Raw genomic sequence first — 19,626 nt, 5'->3', positions numbered from 1 at the left:
AGAAGTGGACTATATTACTTATAATTCCAAACATTATAATATTTAATGCATAACCTCTTCAGAATGCATGTTTGAAATGGAAGGTCTTCATAACCCCAATAACTATTACACAAAACAAAAATACTTTATAATATGGTAACTATGTTATCCGTGCCCCATTTTCTCAATTATCTCACAAATAAGTTTGCTGCTAAGTCAGATGAATTTCAGTCAGGATCCTAAGTGTATCCTGTTGGCTTTTGGGAGGTGTGTCTCATAAATCTCTTAACCTTAGTTCCACTTACCTATTTTATTCTTTTTACTTATTTGTGGAAGTTGCTGAGTGATTTATTCATTAGAATTTGTCACATTCTACATGTAGATTATTGAATCTGTCGACACAAAATAACCAATACCATTTTATAGATAACAGAGATAAGGTGAGTTTTACTTGAGTTAGCCTGAGGATTATAATCCCTGAAGGCAGTTTCCACAAAGGAAGAAAGTGTTCTAGAGAGCATGGTTTTTAGTATAGTCTTATACCTTTTTAGAACAAAGAACATACATTAAACTTACCCAGGATACATGTACATCAAAGTTTCAAAGAGGCATTCAGTTGCAAATTAGCAGGTCAACATGACCCTGATGTCTGGAAAGGGACTAATAGGAGGGGACTATGCATTCTTATCTTAAGAGACTGCATTCTTTAATGGTTAAAGCAGGTGTACAAGTTATGTTTGACAGGCCAAGTCTGGCTTCTTTAGTTCAAGTCAAATCAGTTTTTAACCTGAACCCGAGTAGTTACCCCATATACCTCAATATGTGAAAATATCTTGTCAAATCTGTAATGCTGTTTAACTGATCACCCTTTTCCCATAATCCTGTGCACTAGATATTAATGGGTTTGGTCTCAGCAGACAGGTGGGTAATGATGACTTTTGGGGAAATAAGAACAAAATCTTTCCCCAATCTAGAAATCCTCTCCACAACGGTAGTAGAGACAAAACAGTTTTATTATTATATAAGCATGAACCAGAGTGTGATGCGCATCACAGGCAATCTGCTATGAAATTGCAGACAGAAAAAAATCTCACCCCTGTATACAGACAAGGAGATAGAACCCATTACATACATGTATTGAAGATAAACAGTAAGTAGTCCACAAGTAAGAGGACTTGACAGGACCATTTGTCAGAGTTCTTCCTAACTTGACCCAGTAATTGAGGTGACTCTCTGTGGTAGCTTTTTCACTTTATTCAGAGGAAAGGCAAACATCTCTTTGTGACAAGAGGCTGTTTTCCAAATTGGAGCAAGGGGAGCACTGAGGATGGGCTCCTTCCCTTTCAGTGGAACTGGGAGACTGGAGAGCTCCCTCTCATGATGTTTGCGTTTCAAAAAATGGCTCTCAGATGTTTCCATTTTAAAGAGATGGCTCCTAGGTTCTTGTGAAAGACATTCCTCTGTCATAAAGCTGCAGGAACAAAGCAGCAGCTAGCTGACGAAAGGACTGGTTTGTGGCTCAGAGCAACTCAGCACACAACAGAAAATGGGAAAAACAATATAATACTACAAAAATCTTACAGGCACAGCACCTGGTTCACGTAACTAATGATCTATGACGATGCCTGCAATTCTTGGCACAGCAGCCACCAGGAGAAGTGTCACTGGTGCATTGCCTAAGCAGCTCAAAGGAAGTTTAAGGTGCTTAACACTCTCTCAAGGTTGTTTTTCAGAGCCATGTCAGGGAGAGATACCAGCGTCAACCAGCCTGAACCAGAACGAGCCACAGCGCAAGGGCAGCACCTGTGCAGATGACCTGAAGATACCAGAAAATGCCCTTTTCCTCATCTTAATACTATAATCTCCACCCTAGGAGGAGCCTAGGCCTTATTAGCATAACATGGGATGTATGTGAGAGCATGTTTTCAGACTGCGCCTGTGCCAGCTAATATCTGCCTCTACATGTGATGACAAAACGTCCCTTTTAAATATTCATTCCCCACCTGAAATAAAAGGACCTGCTTCTTTTTGTTCAGGCAGTGCCACGACTTTGGAAATGACTCTGCGTGGTCTCCTATTGGCTGTAAACATGCTTTGCTTTGTGTGACAACTACTTCTGGTGGAGAGTGATTTTAACTCACCAGGGAGCAAATTCATTTTGGTTCAGTAGCAGAAAGCGGCAGAACATGAAACGCAGAGGTATCACCCTGTCTCCCTGCCAAGGAGAAGGCAAGCCAGATGAGATCCATTAGGCTGACTGCAAGGTTCCCTATTCCCTGACACTTCCCTTTCCCCGTTGAAGCAGCAGGTGTTAGAGCTGCTGTGGAAGAGAGATGCTAGGGGCAGTGTGCACAGCACAAATGCCAAGAAAGTATGGGCATTAGTAGAGCCCATGGTCCAGCTGTGCAGTGACAGAGATGACTCTGGGGAGGGAAGGAAGACACAGACCCACTCAGGACACTAAGAGGGATGTGAGGGTCTTACCCATGGATACAGTCAGTGCACAGTTCTCCAGCATCGCATTGCAGTACATGAGCCTTTGAGCCTCATCCAGGACCCCCCACTCCTGGGAAGTTAATGGCCACATCCTCCAAAGGTCATACTTTCATAATGGAGACGGTTCATTCTATGATTAGCTTCTCTCCTAAACTGTATGTTGATCCTCCCCACGTCCATTCTCTTGTCTCCCTATTCCCAGTCTCCCCACCTCAGAGAAGGCGCTGCTGTCAACTCGTGGCCACGTTGATCACTGTCTCAGCCCACATCAAGACCAAGCAAGTGGGCAGGTAAACACTATCTTGTCTCTAAACACTATCTTGTCTCTGTGCCTGGCATGTGCGGCCCCACCCCCTCTTACCCGGCAGTTCCCCTGGGTTCCCCAGATTCTGCCTCCCAGACACAACCAAATGTGGGCTCATCCTTTACCCATATGTCCTTAGTGCCAGGAACCTGGGGCCATCACTTCATCCCGCTCTCCACAATCACATAGGCATCTCCTTGGCTCACCACACAAACTGAACACCAGGCATCCAGAGAGACCTGGTACTAACCCAGACTCTGATAGTCCCCACTCAGCCTTGACTCCTGCTATGAAGGCTTCCCTCCTGAATCTGTTCCTTGCTTCATCCTCAGGCACCTCAGATACGCACGGCTCTCTTCCACTTATGTTACACTTGCTCCCCGAAAACCAGTCACAGCCTTTCTCTGTCTGCCTAACTCTCATTTGAAGCCTGGCCCCACTGGCTCTCCACCTCAGGCCCAGTTGCTCTACTAGAGTGCCACTGTGCCCCTAAGCTAATCTGCCAGCCTGAGTGAAACAGCCCAGACCCCACCAAGGGTCACAACAAAATCCATGAGTCTGTAGAGCAGGGAATAAACAGCAGGCCTCAGTGTCATTTTACCGCAGTTACACCTGTGCCTGCATATCTGTTCATGTGCACTCATTTCTCAGAAGCTGTGGTCCCCTGCCAGATCATCCTCTGTCCCACACCTGTGCTTGTGATCCTCTCCACCCTCAACCCAGTATCCAGGCTAGATGTGCACTTGTGGCACCCACCCTCCCCTTCCTGATTTGCTATTAGCATTACCATCATGCCTAGGATTTCTCCTATAAACGTTACTAGAAGCTCCCCCTGGTCCACACACCGTTCACCACCTTTTGTAGATGTGTCCATTCAGAAGCCCTTCCCATAGTTTCAGACCTGTGTCCAGCTGCCCACTAAGTACCTCCACTCCCTTGCGCTCTGAGATAGCTCATACCGTCAACTTGGCCAAAAAGAAAACTGCTGATATCCCTATTGAAAATTACTCCCACTGTGGAATACCCATCTCAGTTGATGGAGTTTCTATCCTTCCAGCTGCTAACACCAAAAATCTTGGAGTCATTGCTGACTCCTACCTTTCTCTCTCTCACCAATACAATCAGAAAATTTGGGCGGTCCTATTTAAAAACATAAAATCCATCCACTTCTCCCACCTCCACCACCACCTCCAATGTCTTGGGGGAGACGTGGAACCAACTGGAGCCCTGGGAGTGAGATTCCCACCAGGCAGATTCCTGGGGTCAGGGATCTCATCCAACACAGCAACAGAGACAGAACTGCTGCCCCCAGTGGCTCTGGAAGGCCGAGCATCGAGCCAAAGAGGATTATTCTTGAGCCAGAGGATCTTTCATGATCTCATGAAGTTTGCCTTGGTAGATTTTGGACCTGCTTGGGACCCCTCACTCCTTCTTCACTTCCTGTTTCCCCTTTTGGAATGGAAATGTCTATTTCTTCCCTGTCCCGCCATTGTATTCTGGAAACACCTAACTTTTGGCTTCTCACGTTCATAGCTGGAGAGGAATTTTGGCTCAGGATGAATTGTACCTTGAGTCTCACTGATATCTGACTTAGGTGAGTTTTTGGACTTTTTTCTGTTACAATAACCTACACTATAATTGCATACTTTTTCTTTCCAGTTTCCTTTCTGTGTTCATAGAGGAATATAAGCTGCATGAGCGCAGGGGTCTTTGTCAGGTCTCAGGCACCTCCAACAACAGTGTCTGATACTGAGTATTTGCTCAATGAACATTTGTTAGAGCTGTGAAGAAACACCTCAAATTCTTGTTCATTTTTACTCATTTGGCTATTCTCAATGTCCATTTCAATTCTTTGTCCAGGCTAGTGTTGCTTAATGTTTTCAAGAATAAAAGCCCTACCAAAAATTCTCATGTTAATTTTCTTCAACATCCTCTATTTCCCCAGAGCTACTTCTGCCACTATCTTTGAATAACTAAATAAACATTAATGGTTTTCTGAAACTTGCATTTCTTCAAGTTGAGATGATCTCAATTCCCCATGAAGAACTGTACCTGCAATCACTGGAAAATGATAATCACTTAGCAGCAAGGACATGAGATCATGGGCTTAAGATGTCCTGTTTATCTTGGTGTTCAGATACTCCCTTGGCACACGTGTGAGAGTTGCAACCAATGAGCCATACCAAAACAGCATTAGTTAAGCTTTCCGTTTGAGATAGATCTGTGTTCACTGAAAGGAATTGAGTGTATCTTAGGATATGGCGTTAGAAATAATATATGCATAAAAATGTTGCTCAACGGGTAGGACATAATCACTGACTCTGCATGCGGGATAGAGGTTTTCTATGGGAACCAGTAGTAGAACTCCTGCTTGTCCACCTAATTCAGAATATCCCTCTTCTTTCTTCCCAGTCATGGGCCCTGAATGGAGTCTCTTCTCTTGTTCCTAGCCCATCTTAATAGAACTCACACAACTGGCCATTGTCTCAGGCTACATGCATTTGAAGAGCCATAACATAATGTGCCCGGCTACGCGTGGACTCATATTATACCAGACTGACTGACTTGGCCATATGGATTTGGAAATCCGTCAAATACTAGTTTTATCCGGTAGGAGCAGGCTAACCTTCGCTAAGTCTAAAATTATGCCTCTTTGCTGCCGTTAACCAGCCGCAAAGCCCATTTCTCGGTGGGGCCACCAACTTCCAGCATTCCTCAGGGTTTCGCGTGGCTAGTGTTCTTGTCAGTCAGGATGCAGAACACCCTTCCCCGTCTCTAGAACTCTAGGAACTGCATTACCCGGAAGAGCCCGCGCCCGGATGAGCCAATGAAAGGTGAGGGTGAAATTATTTCCGTGTAAGCTCAACGCGCCAGGGCGGGACTTCCGGCAAGCTCGTCACGGCGACCATTTTAGGTCATGTGTGTTAGTTCTGGTTACAGAGCGTGGTGTTTTAGATCTAGGTGACAAGAAGGAGGGTGCGCTGTCCTCGGTACACAGAGGCTCAGCGACGCCGCCCGGGGCACCCGCGCCAGGGCCGGGACAGGGACCGCCGTGCCCGGGTCCCCTCCTCTCCCGCCGCTCCCGGCTCCGCTCCGCCCCCAGAGTCCGATGGCGGCGGCCGCGCGGAGGGAGCCGGCTCAGGTTAGTGCTCGTGCTCCGCGCCCTCCCCGCCGTCAGCCCAGCCCAGCCCTAGAGCCCCGAGTGCGGGCGCCGCTCACGGGCCTACATCCCAGACCCCGGTGTCCGGGACGGGGAGGCGCTCGTGGGGCCTGTTTGTGAGAGCCGGCGTGACGGGTGTGGGAGAGGGGCCCAGGCGGAGGGCCCGGCGGGAGACAGGCGTGGAGGGCGACTGAGCCGGGAGGAGTCGGGGACCTGGGGTCCGTGTTTTGTGTGGAGTGAACAGAGTGTGAGGCGGAGTGTCGCCTGGACTGGAGGCTGAGGGTCTGTTCCTTCAATCCGAGGGCCTTGGGAGCCGTGGAGGGTTGTGAACAGAAGAGGGACACAGTGTGCATTAGGGTTTAAGAAGTTCTCCAAAAGTTGCTTAGAGAGAGAACAGAGTGGAATGGGGGTGATGAGGACAGTGAGGCACAGGGAGTTGAGTCCTCGTCCAAGGTCACAGGTGGTAAGAGGCAGCTCTGAGGACTGAGATTCCAGCGCTGGGCGGGGGATACAAGGGAGGCCTGCTCACATGGAACCCAGCCATGGTTGTCTGCCTCTTCCCAGAGGATCTGATACTAAAAAAGCATTTATGGAACCTCTGCAGGGAAGGAGAGAGCGTCTCAGTCCCTCAGTGGTAATGACACCACCCGTGTGGAGCCTGGGATTTTGGTATCTTGAGACTCTTCACTAGCTATACTCACAGATTTTAGGTGCGAGGACCCTGAGGATACCCCCAAGCTCTGTGTCCTGAGTGCAGGCCAAGGGTCATAGAAATGTTCCGATATTTAGCCACCAGTATAAACAGGTGTGGAAGGTTATCCCAAAAACAGACACCACTATGTGCAAAAAGTTGGAGGTGTGACTAAGCTGAGTACAGCAGAACTCCATTCTTTCTGTGAAGAACAAAGAGGTGGGGGTGGGGTGGTCAGTAATGAGGCATTAATGTGGCTGCCTGAGAAGTTGGGTGTCTATTGTGGATATAATGAGAGGTTTGGATAAGAGGAAGTAGGTGGTCTTACCCAGGTCTTGATAGGCTCCATCTGGCTGCAGAGACTGTGGGGTTGAGGGAAGAGGCACAGAGCCCAGGAGGAGGCTACTGCTATAATCCTTATGTGTTGATGGACCAGAGTTGTGGGCATGGAGGTGGAAGAAAAGTTTAGATTCTAGGTCCATTTTTGAAGAAGGGCCAAGTCAGTTTTTGGATGTTGTAGTTGAGGGAGGGCTAGCTCTGGTGGTCCAGCGGTTAAGATTCGGCGCTCTCACTGCCACAGCCTTGGTTTGTTTCCTGGTCATGGAACCACACCACGTTTCTGCCAGATGTCATACTGTAGTGGCTGCTTGTTGGTGTGATACTGAAAGCTATGCCACCAGTACTTCAAATACCAGCAGGGTCACCCATGGTGAACAGGTTTCTGTGGAGCTTCCAAATTAAGACATATTAGGAAGAAGAACCTGGCCACTCATTTTTGAAAAAATTGGGCATGAAAACCCTATGAATAGCAGCAGAACGTTGTCTGATATAGCGCGACAGTATCAGACAATGGCGCGATTGGACTGGATGGCGCGAAAAAGACTGGTCAGGGTTCCCCTCTGCTGTACACAGAGTTGCTAGGAGTCTGAATTGACTCCATGGCACGAACAACAACAAAGATGAGGGAGAGGTTAGGGAAGACTCCAGGGTTTTAGGTTGTAGCCGCTGCAGGGATGGAAGCTTCATCAAGTGTGTTGTGGAACGTGTCGGTATGTTTATTTTCTTTGGGATTATCAGAAGTTTTGTTTTGGTGCCGTTAAGAGTCTGGGATGTTTCAGAGAACGGTGAGTGGAGGCATCAAGTGGGCATCTGGAGACGCAGGTCTGGAAATCTGGAGAGGGGATCAGGATGGGAAATCTGGAGAGGGGATCAGGATGGAGACTCAAAAGTGGTGGCTATTGTGAGGACCAGGGTGGAGTTGTGGATCCCATTTAGGAAACGGAATGTAGGCTATAGTGATAATGCTGTTAGCAAGTCAGAAAGACTAGGGTGTGTGCTGAGGAACAGTTCTCTTGCTTAGCTTCTGGTTGAGGTTCCTAAGTATGAGAAACATAGGTGGGAGGGAAATGGTCATGGAAAGGTGTGGGAGAGAGGATGACCTGGCAGGTGGCCAAGGCTTCCATGGAATGAGTGGGTGGGAGATGACTTCAGAGGCAGAGGAGTAATTGAGACAAGTTGACAGTGAGACTGGGCCTCCTGTTAATTCACTACTGTTCACGTTCACCGGAATTGTGTGGTGAGCCTTGATGGGGTCTGGAGTGTTTCAGTCTTGCTGGTGGGTAAGATCTGGGGTGAATGTAGTCATTTGTGAGAGTCACTGTGCCTGGCAGGGAGACTGTAGGGCTGGTGTTTTAAGGAAGATTGAATGGAGAGAGGAGGATTGTGGCTGCTGAGGGGACAGAAAATGCATCACAGAAGTGGAAGAGGGTCATATGGGGATCTGAAATTCCCATGTGGTTCTGGGTGGCTGATCTTGATCAAGGATTAGAGGCAGGTGGGGAGGCCTTCAAAGCAACATTCAGGGCTTTCCCTGGCTGTGGGATCCATCAGAGGACTGGGAAGGTACTGGACTGTGTTTGAGTTTGTCAGAACCCTCTGGATGCCGTGTGCCATGTCCATGGGTGAGTGCAGGGAGATGCCTGTATTGTAGGGCAGGGAGGTGGCAGAGCTGTGGGGACTGAAGATGTGAGAGAGAGAGTGTCTCCAGAATGATTTGCATTTACATAGGTAGAGTGAGCTGAGGGCCCCAAGGCTCTGGTAGTGGGGACTTAGGAGTGAAGGATGAGCCCACATGTAGCTATGTCTTGTAGGTACAATTTGGGAGATGCAGGGGAATTGCTTGGCAGGAGGGATAGGGCCCTGCCCTCCAGGCCCAGAGCTTGGATGGCATCTATGTGTCCCTCTGCCTGTTACTGCTGAGGGCTGAACACAATGATGAACGGGACCCTGAGGAGAGAGTGGGTATCAGTGGCAGCAGGGCCTGGCATCTCCTCTGAGGTGGGGAGCTCTGGAGGAGGCGGAGTGTGGAGTAGATGTGTGAGGTGATGGACTGTAGGTTCTGAGAGAGAAAGTGCATAGTTTCATCTGTCCCCATCTTGACAGGACAGTATGACCTTTGAAGACGTTGCTGTGTACTTCTCCTGGGAGGAATGGAGGTTCCTTGATGAAGCTCAGAGGCACTTGTACCTCGATGTGATGCTGGAGAACTTTGCACTCATATCCTCGCTGGGTAAGGCCCTCTTCCTCCCCAGTGACCTAGACTAGGCTCTGTATCCTGCCTCACCCCCCTTCCCTATGGGGTGCTTTGTTCTTCTCACAGGTGAACTGTGAGCACTGCTTGCTTCCCCAGCTCTCTGGGTAGCAGCTGTGTTGCTGGGGCTGGGGTGTTGCACTGCCCTCTTCTCTTCCCTGCAGCCCCAACACCCTCTGTACTGAACCCTCATAGGAAAGGATTCCAGGTCAGTAGTCTTGCAGTGAGGCTAATGGATGTCACCTTGCTTGCCCTCTCCCTGGCCCGGTAAACATGTCCAGCTCCATGGCACCTCTGTGTGTATGACAGGGTTTGCTCCCTTCCTTTAGCTGACATTTCCTTGTGCCTGCTTGTGTATGGAATTGCAGGCATTTTCATGGTGACTACTTACCTGGACCATTGGCTACTTTTCAAGACCCTCTTGCATGGTGTGTAGTGTTTAGTGTAGATTTCTTTTCTTTTCCTTTCTTTTTTGTTCTTCTGTTGTCATTCTATTAAATGGTATATATTTAAAGCACATAATGTGTTGATTTCGTATATGTATACATTATGAAATAATTGCATCATCAAGTTAATGAACACCTCTATCACCTCATATAGTTACTTTTCTTTTTTTTTTTTTTTTTTTTTGGTAAGAATAATTCAGATATACTGTCCCAGTAAATTTCAGGTGTAAAATACAGTATTATTAACTGTAGTTACCATAATGTTGTACATTATATTTTCAGAACTTATTCATCCTGCAACTGAAGGTTTTTATTGTTTGATGAACAGTTCAGCATTTTTCCCACTCCTCAGCCCCTGGCATTCTACTGTCTATGCATTCAACATTTTTTGTGTGTTTGTTTTACAGTCCACTTATAAGTGATATCACACAGTATTTGTCTTTCTCTGACTAGCTTATTTCACTTAGCTTAATGCCCTCTAGATTCATCCATACTGTCACATGTGGCAAGATTTCCTTCTTTTTTAACACTGAATAATATTCCAGGTGTGTGTGTGTGTGTATGTATATATGTGTATACATCACACTTTTTTTATCCATGCATTCATTTATGGACATTGAGGTTTCCATGTCTTGTGTGTTGTGAACAATGCTGTAGTGAACATGAGAGAGCAGATTATCTATTCCGCACTCTGATTTCATTTCCTTCAGATATATACCAAGAAATGGGATTGCTGGATCCTAAGGTAGTTCTATTTTGAATATTTTGATGAACTATCATACTCTTTTTTTCATGATGCCTCTACCAGTTTCCATTCCAAGCAACAGTGTACAGGGTTCCCTTCTCTCCACACCCTTGCCAACACTTATCTCTCCTCTTTTTGATGATAGTCATCCTAAGGTATGAGGTAATATCTTGTTGTGGTTTGGATTTATATTTTCTTGATGGTTAGTGAGGAAGAGCAATTTTACATATACCCGTTAGCCATTTGTATATCAAATTTGTTAACATATCTAATCAGATCCTTTGCCCATGTTTTAATTGGATTGTTCTTTTCTGTTGAGTTGTATGAGTACCTTATGTTTTTAAAATACTGTCCCCTTCTGTGATCAATGACTTACAAATATTTTCTCCCATTCTGTGGGTTGCCTTTTCATTTTGTTGGTTGTTTCTTTTGCTGTGCAGAAGCTTTCAAGTTTGATATAGTTACATTTGTTTATTTTTGATGTTTTTCCCCTGGACTTTTGATGTCATATCCAAAATATCATTGCCAAGACCACTGTCCACTGGCTTATTCTCTGTGTTTTTTCAAGGGGTCTCACATTTTCATGTTTTACATCTAACTCTTGAATCCATTTCTAGTTCATTGTTGTTAGTGTTGGAAGATAGGGCTCCAATTTCATCTTTTTTGCATGTGAATATCCAGTTTACCCGACATCATTTATTGAAGAGACTGTCCTTTCTCCATTGTTTGGTCTTGGCACCCCTGTCAAAGATTAGTTCCCCATATACGGCTGGGATCTTTTTCTGGGTTCTATATTTTGTTTCTTTCCTCTGTGTGTGTGTTTTTATGCCAGTACCAAACTGTTTGGATTACTATAGCTTCCTAATGAAGTTTGAAATCAAGAAGTGTGATACCTGTAGCTTTGATCTTACTCAAGATGGCTTTGTCTGTTTAAGATCATTTGTGGTTCCATACACATTTTTGGATTCCTTTGCTGTTTGTGTGAGAAATTCCATTGATTCTGTATGTCACATTGGGGAATATGGGCATTTTAACAGTATTAATTCTTTCAACAGTATTAATTCTTTCAATCCAAGAACATAGGATATCTTTCCATCTATTTGTGTCTTCACTTTCTTTCTTCAGTGTCATATAGTTTTCAGACTGTAGATCTTTCACCTCCTTGGTTATATTTATTCATATGTATTTAGTTGTTTTTGATGATATTGTCAATGCGACGGCTCTCTTAATTTCTCATTCACATATTTCACTGTGAGTGTATAGAAACACAACTGATTTTTGTATGTTGATTTTGTATCCTGCAACTTTCCTGAATTTGTTTCCTAGTTGTGAGTGTTTTTTCGTGGCGTCTAGAGTTTTCTATCTATAATATCATGTCTTGTGCAAACACAGACAGTTTTACTTCCTCTTTTGTGATTTTGATGCCTTTTGTTTCTTTTTCTTGCCTAAGTGTTCTGGCTGTGCCTTCGAGAAGTATATTAAGTAGAAGTGAGGAGAGTGGGCATCCTCGTCTTGTTCCTGCTTTTAGAGGAAGAGCTTTTAGCTTTCAACTGTTCAGTATGATGGTTGTGTGGGCTTATGGTATATGGCCTTTATTATGTTGAGGTACATTTCTTCTATACTTAATTTGTTGAGAGTTTTTAACATGAAAGTGTGCTCAAATTTGTTAAGTGCTTTTTCTGCATCTGTTGAACGATTGTGTGATTTTTATCCTTCATTCTGTTAACATAGTGTTTTGCATTTATTGATTTGCATATGATGGAGTATCCTTGCATCCCAGGGATAAATCACACTTGATCATAGTGTGAGATTCTTCAAACATGCTGTTGAATTTCGTTTGCTAGTATTTTTTTGAATATTTTTCCTTCTATGTTCAGTAAGGATATTGGCCCGTAATTTAATTTTCTTTTAGTTTCTTTATCTTGCTTTGGTATCAGGGTAGTGCTGGCCTCGTAAATTGAGTTTGGACATTTTCCTTCCTCTTCAATGTTTTGGAAGAGCTGAGGAAGGATTGACATTAATTCTCCTTAAAATCTCTGGTAGAATTGACCAATGAATCTATCTGGTCCTGGGCTTTTTTTTGTTGGGCATTTTTTTTTTCCCCCTGAGGAAGACCGGGCCTGAGCTAACATCTATTGCCAATCCTCTTCCTTTTTTTTTCCCCTTTTTCTTTCCAAAGCCCCAGTAGATAGTTGTATGTTATAATTGCACATCCTACTAGTTGGCTGTATGTGGGCGCCACCTCAGCATGGCCTGACAAGCAGTGAGGCGGTGCGCGTCTGGGCTCCGAACCCTGGGCTGGAGTGCACGAACTCAACCGCCAAGCCATGGGGCCAGCCGCTGTTGGACAATTTTTAATTGATGATTCGATATGCTTAGTCATTATTGGTCTATTCAGATTTTCTGTTTCTTTATGATTCAGTCTCAATAGATTCTATGTTTCTAGGAATTTTTCCATTTTTTCTGGTTAATCGAGTTCGTAGTAGCCTCTTAAGATGTTTGTGTTTCTGCACTATCAGTTTTATAATGTCTCCTGTTTCAGTTCTGATTTTATTTATTTGGGTCTTCTCTCTTTTCTGAGTTAGTCTTGCTAAAAGTTTTTCGATTTTGTTTCTTTTCGAAAAACAATTCTTAGCTTTGTTGCTGTTTTCTATTGTTTTTCTAATCTGTATTTCTTTTGTTTCCACTCTCATCTTGTTCTTTTCCTTTCTTCCCCCAAATTTGGTCCTAGTTTGTTCTTTTTCTAGTTCCTTGTGGTGTAAAGTTAGGTTGTTTATTTGAGATTTTTCTTTTTCCTTAAAGTAGGCATTAATTGCCATAAACTTTACTGTTAGAACTGCTTTTGCTGCTTTTCGTAAGTTTTAGCCTATTTTCTTTCCATTTTCGTTTGTCACAGGATAATTTTATTTTAAATTTTGATTTTTTTCTTTATCCCACTGATTGTTCAGGAGTGTTTCTTTTAATGTCCACATATTCATAAACTTCATAGCTTTCGTCCTGTTACTGATTTCTAGTTTCAAACGTTTGTAGTCAGATAAGATTCTTGATATGATTTCAGTCTTATTAAATCTGTTCAGACTTGTCACCTAACATATGATCTGTCCTGGAGAATGTTCTGTGTCCACTTGAGAAGAGTGTGTATTCTGCTGTAGTTGGATGGAATGTTCTGTATGTTTGTTAGGTCCATTTCGTCTGAGTGTAGTTAAGTGTAATATTTCCTTATTGATTTTCTATCTGGATGATCTACCCATTCTGGAAAGATGCATATTGAAGTCTGCTATTAGTATATTGTTGCTGTCTTTTCTACCTTCTCATATGTTAATACTTGCTTAATAAATTTAAGTCCTCTGATGTTGGCTGCATATACACTTACGATTATTATATCCTCTAGATGAATTGACTCCTGTATCATTATATAGTGATGTTCTTTGTGTTCTATGACACCTTTTGAGTTAAAGTCTTATAAGTATAAGCTACTCTCTTGATTTCTGTTTGCATGGAATAATTTTTTGGATTCCTTTACTTTCAGTTTATTTGTGTCCTTAGAGCTGAAGTGCATCTCTTGTAGGCAATATATAATTGAGTCTTGTTTTGCTTATCTGGTCATCTGGTGTGTGTCTTGATTGGAGAATTTTGTAAGGACTTGTCGATTGCCATCTTGTTAATTGTTTTCTGGCTCTTTTATAGTCTCTTTTTCCTCTCTTGCTCTCTTTCTTTGTGATTTGATGATTTTCCATAGTGGTATGGGCTGATTCCTTTTTCTTTGTCTATTATAGATTTTTGCTTTGTGGTTACCATGAGGTTTTCATAAAGCATCTTAAAACAGCCTATTTTAAGCTGATAACAACTTAACATCAATCACATAAAAAGTACCCTTTTAATATACCACTCCCTACATTTTATCTTTTTGATGCCACATTCTATATCTTTATATTGTGTAACTATTAAGAAATTATTGTGGCTATGGTTATTTTTAATACTCTTGTCTTTTATCCTTTATACTAGAGTTATGTGACTTACATGCCACCGTATTACACTATTGGTGTATTCTGAATTTGACTATATAGTTGCTTTTACCAGTGTGCTTTGTATTTTCATATGTTTTCACGTTTCTAATTAATGTCTTCTCATTTCGGCTTAAAGAACTGCCTTTAGGGCCGGCCCTGTGGCTTGGTGGTTAAGTGCGCGCGCTGCGATGCTGGTGGCCCGGGTTCGGATCCCGGGTACGCATCGAGGCACCACTTCTCCGTTCATCCTGAGGCCGAGTCCCACATACAGCAACTAGAAGGATGTGCAGCTACGACACACAACTATCCACTGGGGCTTTGGGGGGAAAAAATAAAGTAAATATTAAAAAAAAAAAAAAAAAAAAAAAAAAAAAAAGAACTGCCTTTAGCATTTCTGGTAAGGCAGGTTGAGTGGTGATGAACTCCCTCAGCTTTGGTTTGTCTAGGAAAGTCTTTATCTTGCCTTTATTTTTGAAGGACAACTTTGGTGGATAAAGCATTCTTGTTTGGCATTGTTTTTCCTTCAGCGTTTTGAATTTATTATTTCACTATCCTTGTCAGCCCAGTTTCTGCTGAGAAATCCACTTTCAGCCTTATGGGTGTTCCCATGTATGTGATGAGTTTCTTTTCTCTTTCTGCTTTTGAAATTCTCTTTGTCTTTGATTTTTGAAAGTTTTGTTATACTGTGTCTTGGTGAAGATTTCTTTAGATTGAATCTGTATGGGGACTTACAAGCATCATATACCTGGATGCACACATCCGTCTTCTGATTTAGGATGTTTTCAGCCATTCTTTATTTTTTTTTTTTTCTTCTTGTGAGGAAGATCAGCCCTGAGCTAACATCCATGCCAGTCCTCTTCTTTTTGCTGAGGAAGACTGGCCCTGAGCTAACATCTGTGCCCATCTTTCCTCCACTTTGTGTGGGACGCCGCCACAGCATGGCCTGATAACCGGTGTGTCGGTGCGTGCCCGGGATCTGAACCCGGGCCGCCAGCAGCTGAGTGTACGCACTTAACCGCTACGCCATGGGGCCGGCCCCCATTATTTCTTTAAATAAGCTTTCTGCTCCTTTCTCCCTCACTTGTCCTAGTGGCACTCCCATAATGCAAATATTATTTCCCTTGATGGCAACCTATAATTTACCTAGTTTTTCTTCAGTCTTTTTTCTCCTGTGAGTGGATGACTCGAAATGACTTGATTTAAGGTCACACATTTTCGCCTCCTTGATGAAGTTGACTATTGACACTCCCTATTGCGTTTTTCATTACTTTCATTGTGTTCTTCAGGTCCAGAATTTGTTTAATATCTTTTTATTTCCATATCTGAATTTCTTGATTTGATCATATATTGTTTTCCTAATTTCAGTGAGTTGTCTGTGTTTTCTTGGATCTGGCTGAGTTTCCTTAAAACAGTTATTTTGAATTCTTTGCCCAGCAGCTTGGAGATATGCATTTCTTTGGGTTCACTTGCTAGAAACTTATTGTGCTTTTTTGGTGATGTCATGTTTCCTTGATTTTTCATTTTCCTTATAGCCTTTTGTTGATGTCTCTGCATTTGATGGATCATTCACCTCTTCCAGCCGTCAGGGGCTGGTTTTGCTGGGAAAGACCTTCACCCTGGGTTGGTTGCAAGGTTACTGGCTGTGTAGGGTGTGGCAGTTTTGGCTCTAGGGAGGAACCAGCTATGTAATGATTGCAACTGTCTACTGCCTTGAACACCAATTATTGTATTGCAGCTGTTTTTTCCTGGGTTTCCACATATGCTTCCACACAGCCTCATGTCACCAGCAATAAAGGTCCTGCAGGAATCCTTTTGCAAAGGAACAGATTTTAGAACATGCCTCTTGTTTTGTGTCACACCCTATCCTTGTGTTCTTCTTTGGTCAGGTCTCCACCATTCTTTTGCCTTAGAGGCCCAGTAATGCCCAGTAGCCACTTCTTTAAACAGATTCCGACTTCTTTACCTTGAAAAGTATTTCTTAGAGTCCTTCCTAGATGTGACAGATGCACATTTGTGATGGGGTTTCACCCCCCCTCTAAAGTCAGCATGTACTTCACCAGGGTTTCTTTGTGTTTAGGTTGCAGGAGTGGAGCAGAAGATGTGGAGGTACCCTTTGAACACAGTGTTTCTGTAGGTGTGTCAGAGGCCAGGACTCCCAAGGCAGGTCTGAGAAAAAGTCATTATAATATATGGAGCGAATGCAAGAAAGCCTTCAGCCCAAAATACACACTTGTTCAGGACCAGGGCGTCCACACTGGAAGACAGTGTTTTGTGTGCCGTGAATGTGGGAAAGCATTCAGGTACAAATCCTCATTTGTTCTTCACCAGAGAGTCCACGCAGGAGGCAGTCTTCACGTGGGTAGAGAATGTGGCAAATCTTTTAGGCAAACCTCAACCTTCAGTCAGCATCGAAGAATTCATTCTGGGGCAAGGCAGTGCAAGTGCAGTAAATGTGGAGAATCTTTTACCCAAAAATCTATCCTCATTTATTCCTGGAGAAGTCACACTGGAGAAAATTGTTACTTGTGCAGTGAATGTGCACGATCTTTTCGCCGTAGACCCATCCTTATTCAACAAAGAACAGTTCACACAAGAGAAAGGCGTTATGAGTGCACTCAGTGTGGGAAATCTTTTAGAAGAAAATTTTACCTCATTGTACACTGGAGAGTTCATGCTAGAGAAAGGCCTTATGAATGCAGTGATTGTGGGAAATCTTTTACCAACAACTTGGTACTCATTCTCCACCAGAGAGTACATACAGGAGAAAGGCCTTTTCAGTGCCGTAAATGTGGGAAATCTTTCCCCAGTAGCTCGATACTCATTCTACACCGGAGAGTACACACAGGACAAAGGCCATACGAGTGCAGTGAATGTTGGAAATCCTTTAGCCATCTATCTTACCTCAATCAACACCGGGCAGTTCATGTTGGAAAAAGGTCTTATGAATGTAGTGAGTGTGGGAAATCTTTTACCTCTCGCCACGGCCTTCATTATCATCAGAGACTTCACACTGGAGAAAGGTGTTATCAGTGCAGTGAATGTGGGAAGTCTTTTTCATCTGATTCCAAACTCAGTTATCATCAGCGAGTTCACACAGGACTAAGACCTTACAAGTGCAGTGAATGTGGGAAATCCTTTATCCAAAGATGCAATCTTGTTAGACACCAACGAGTTCACACAGGAGAGAGGTCATATGAGTGTAATGAATGTGGGAAATGTTTCACCACTAGGAAGACCCTCCGTTATCATGAGAAAGTTCACACAGGAGAAAGACCTTATAAGTGTAGTGAATGTGGGAAATCCTTTATCGAAAGATGCTATCTTCTGAGACACCAACGAGTTCACACAGGAGAAAGGCCTTACGAATGTAGTGAATGTGGGAAATCTTTTATCATAAGATCCAATCTTGTTGTACACCAGCGAGTTCACACAGGAGAGAGGCCATATGAGTGCAGTGAATGTGGAAAATCTTTCAGCCTTAGGAGCACCCTTCGTGATCATCAGAGAGTTCACACTGGAGAAAGGCCTTATGAGTGCAGTGAATGTGGAAAATCCTATAAAGTAAGTTCTCATCTCATTCATCACTGGAGATTTCACACTGGAGAAAAGCCTTATACATGTAGTGAATGTGGGAAATGTTTTAGGTCTAACTTGAGCCTTCGTTGTCATCAGAGTATTCACACAGGTTCGAGACCTTATGAGTGTATTGACTGTGGGAAATCATATACCGTTAGGTCGACACTTACTCGACACCGAAGAATTCACACAGGAGAAAGGCCTTATAAGTGTGGGGAATGTGGAAAATCCTTTGGGCGTAGTTCACATCTCAATGAACACCAGAGAGTTCACACTGGAGAAAAGGATTATGAGTGCACTGAATGTGGGAAATCATTTAGGGATCGTTCCCAGCTCAAAAAGCACCAGACAGTTCACACTGGAGAAAGGCCTTTTGAGTGCAGTGAATGTGGGAAATCTTATACCAATAGCTCGACACTTGCAAAACACCGGAGAATTCACACAGGAGAAAGGCCTTATAAGTGCAGTGAATGTGGGAAATCATTTAGGGATCTTTCCCAACTCAAAAAACACCAGAGAGTTCACACTGGAGAAAGGCCTTTTGAGTGTAGTGAATGTGGGAAATCTTATACCAATAGTTGGACACTTACTCAACACCGGAGAATTCACACAGGAGAAAGGCCTTATAAGTGCAGTGAATGTGGGAAATCTTTCATGAGTAGTTCACATTGCAATAAACACCAGAGAGTTCACACTGGAGAGAGGCCTTATGAGTGCAGTGAATGTGGGAAATCATTTAGGGATAGTTCCCAATTTAGTAAACACCAGAGAGTCCACACTGGGTAAAGGCCTTATGAGTATAGTGAATGTGGGAAATGTTTTGTCTGTAGCTCGACACTCCTTCAATACCAGAGAGTGCACGCTGGAGAAAAGGCTTATGAGCACACACAATGTGGGAAATCTTTAACTCAATGCTCCGCACTCTGTCAACATGAGAAACTTCACACTGAATCAAGTTTTTGAGTCAACCAAATGTGGAAAATTCTTTAGCTAAAGGAGTGTTCCTTCCACATCAATAGTTGACACCGCATCAAGCCTAGTGAGTGCAGTGAATGTGGAAAATGCTTTCCTAAAACTCTGGTCTCATTCAACACAGGAGAATTCACAATGTAGAAAGTCCTTATGCTGTACCCAAATGTGGTAAATCATTTTCAATTTGGCCTTTTTAATAACTTTGTCATGCTATTTCCATGTTGTTTTAATTGCATTTTCCTAAGGATTCCTGATGAGCAGTTTTTCAGACCTATATTTGCTGTCTGTATGATTCTGAGAAAATGTCTGCTGATATCTTTTGCTTATTCTTTTATGAACTTCGGCTATTTTCCTTTTCTTTGACAAATAGGACAATGGAGCAACAACAATGTGTGTTGGAATTTCACTCATTCTCAAATACATGAGCGACTTCCTTTTTAAATAGAATAATTATTTTCAGTACTGGAAGAATATATCCTAATTTTCTTCAGAATTTTTTGTGCAATGCACAATGTAATGGACACATACACCATACTCTTTTAATACTAATTTGCTCTGTTAATATATTCCCCATCTGTTTTTTAAGTCCAGATGTTCAATAATAAACTAAAGCCTTGCCTTGTAGTAGTTGCTCATTTTCTTGGTCTATCATTGGTGGGT

At 43.3% G+C, this 19,626-nt stretch overlaps 1 protein-coding gene and 1 pseudogene across 1 annotated transcript in view; both read left to right on the top strand.

Moving 5' to 3' along the window:
• Positions 1-5,726: 5,726 nt before the first annotated feature.
• LOC131397521 (zinc finger protein 814-like) lies at positions 5,727-18,707 on the top strand (annotated as a pseudogene).
• The window catches only part of LOC131397514 (zinc finger protein 256-like), a 119,694-nt gene continuing 109,221 nt past the window's right edge, over positions 9,154-19,626 (top strand). The window contains exon 1 of the mRNA XM_058530490.1: positions 9,154-9,199. The gene's annotated coding sequence lies outside the window, so the exon portion shown is untranslated. The remainder of the gene's footprint in view (positions 9,200-19,626) is intronic.

The sequence above is a fragment of the Diceros bicornis genome, chromosome 34 (genome assembly GCF_020826845.1).
Source record: "Diceros bicornis minor isolate mBicDic1 chromosome 34, mDicBic1.mat.cur, whole genome shotgun sequence".
Lineage (NCBI taxonomy): Eukaryota > Metazoa > Chordata > Mammalia > Perissodactyla > Rhinocerotidae > Diceros > Diceros bicornis.
Note: the sequence above shows the minus strand (reverse complement) of the source record. Positions and strands in the feature narration are given on the sequence as shown.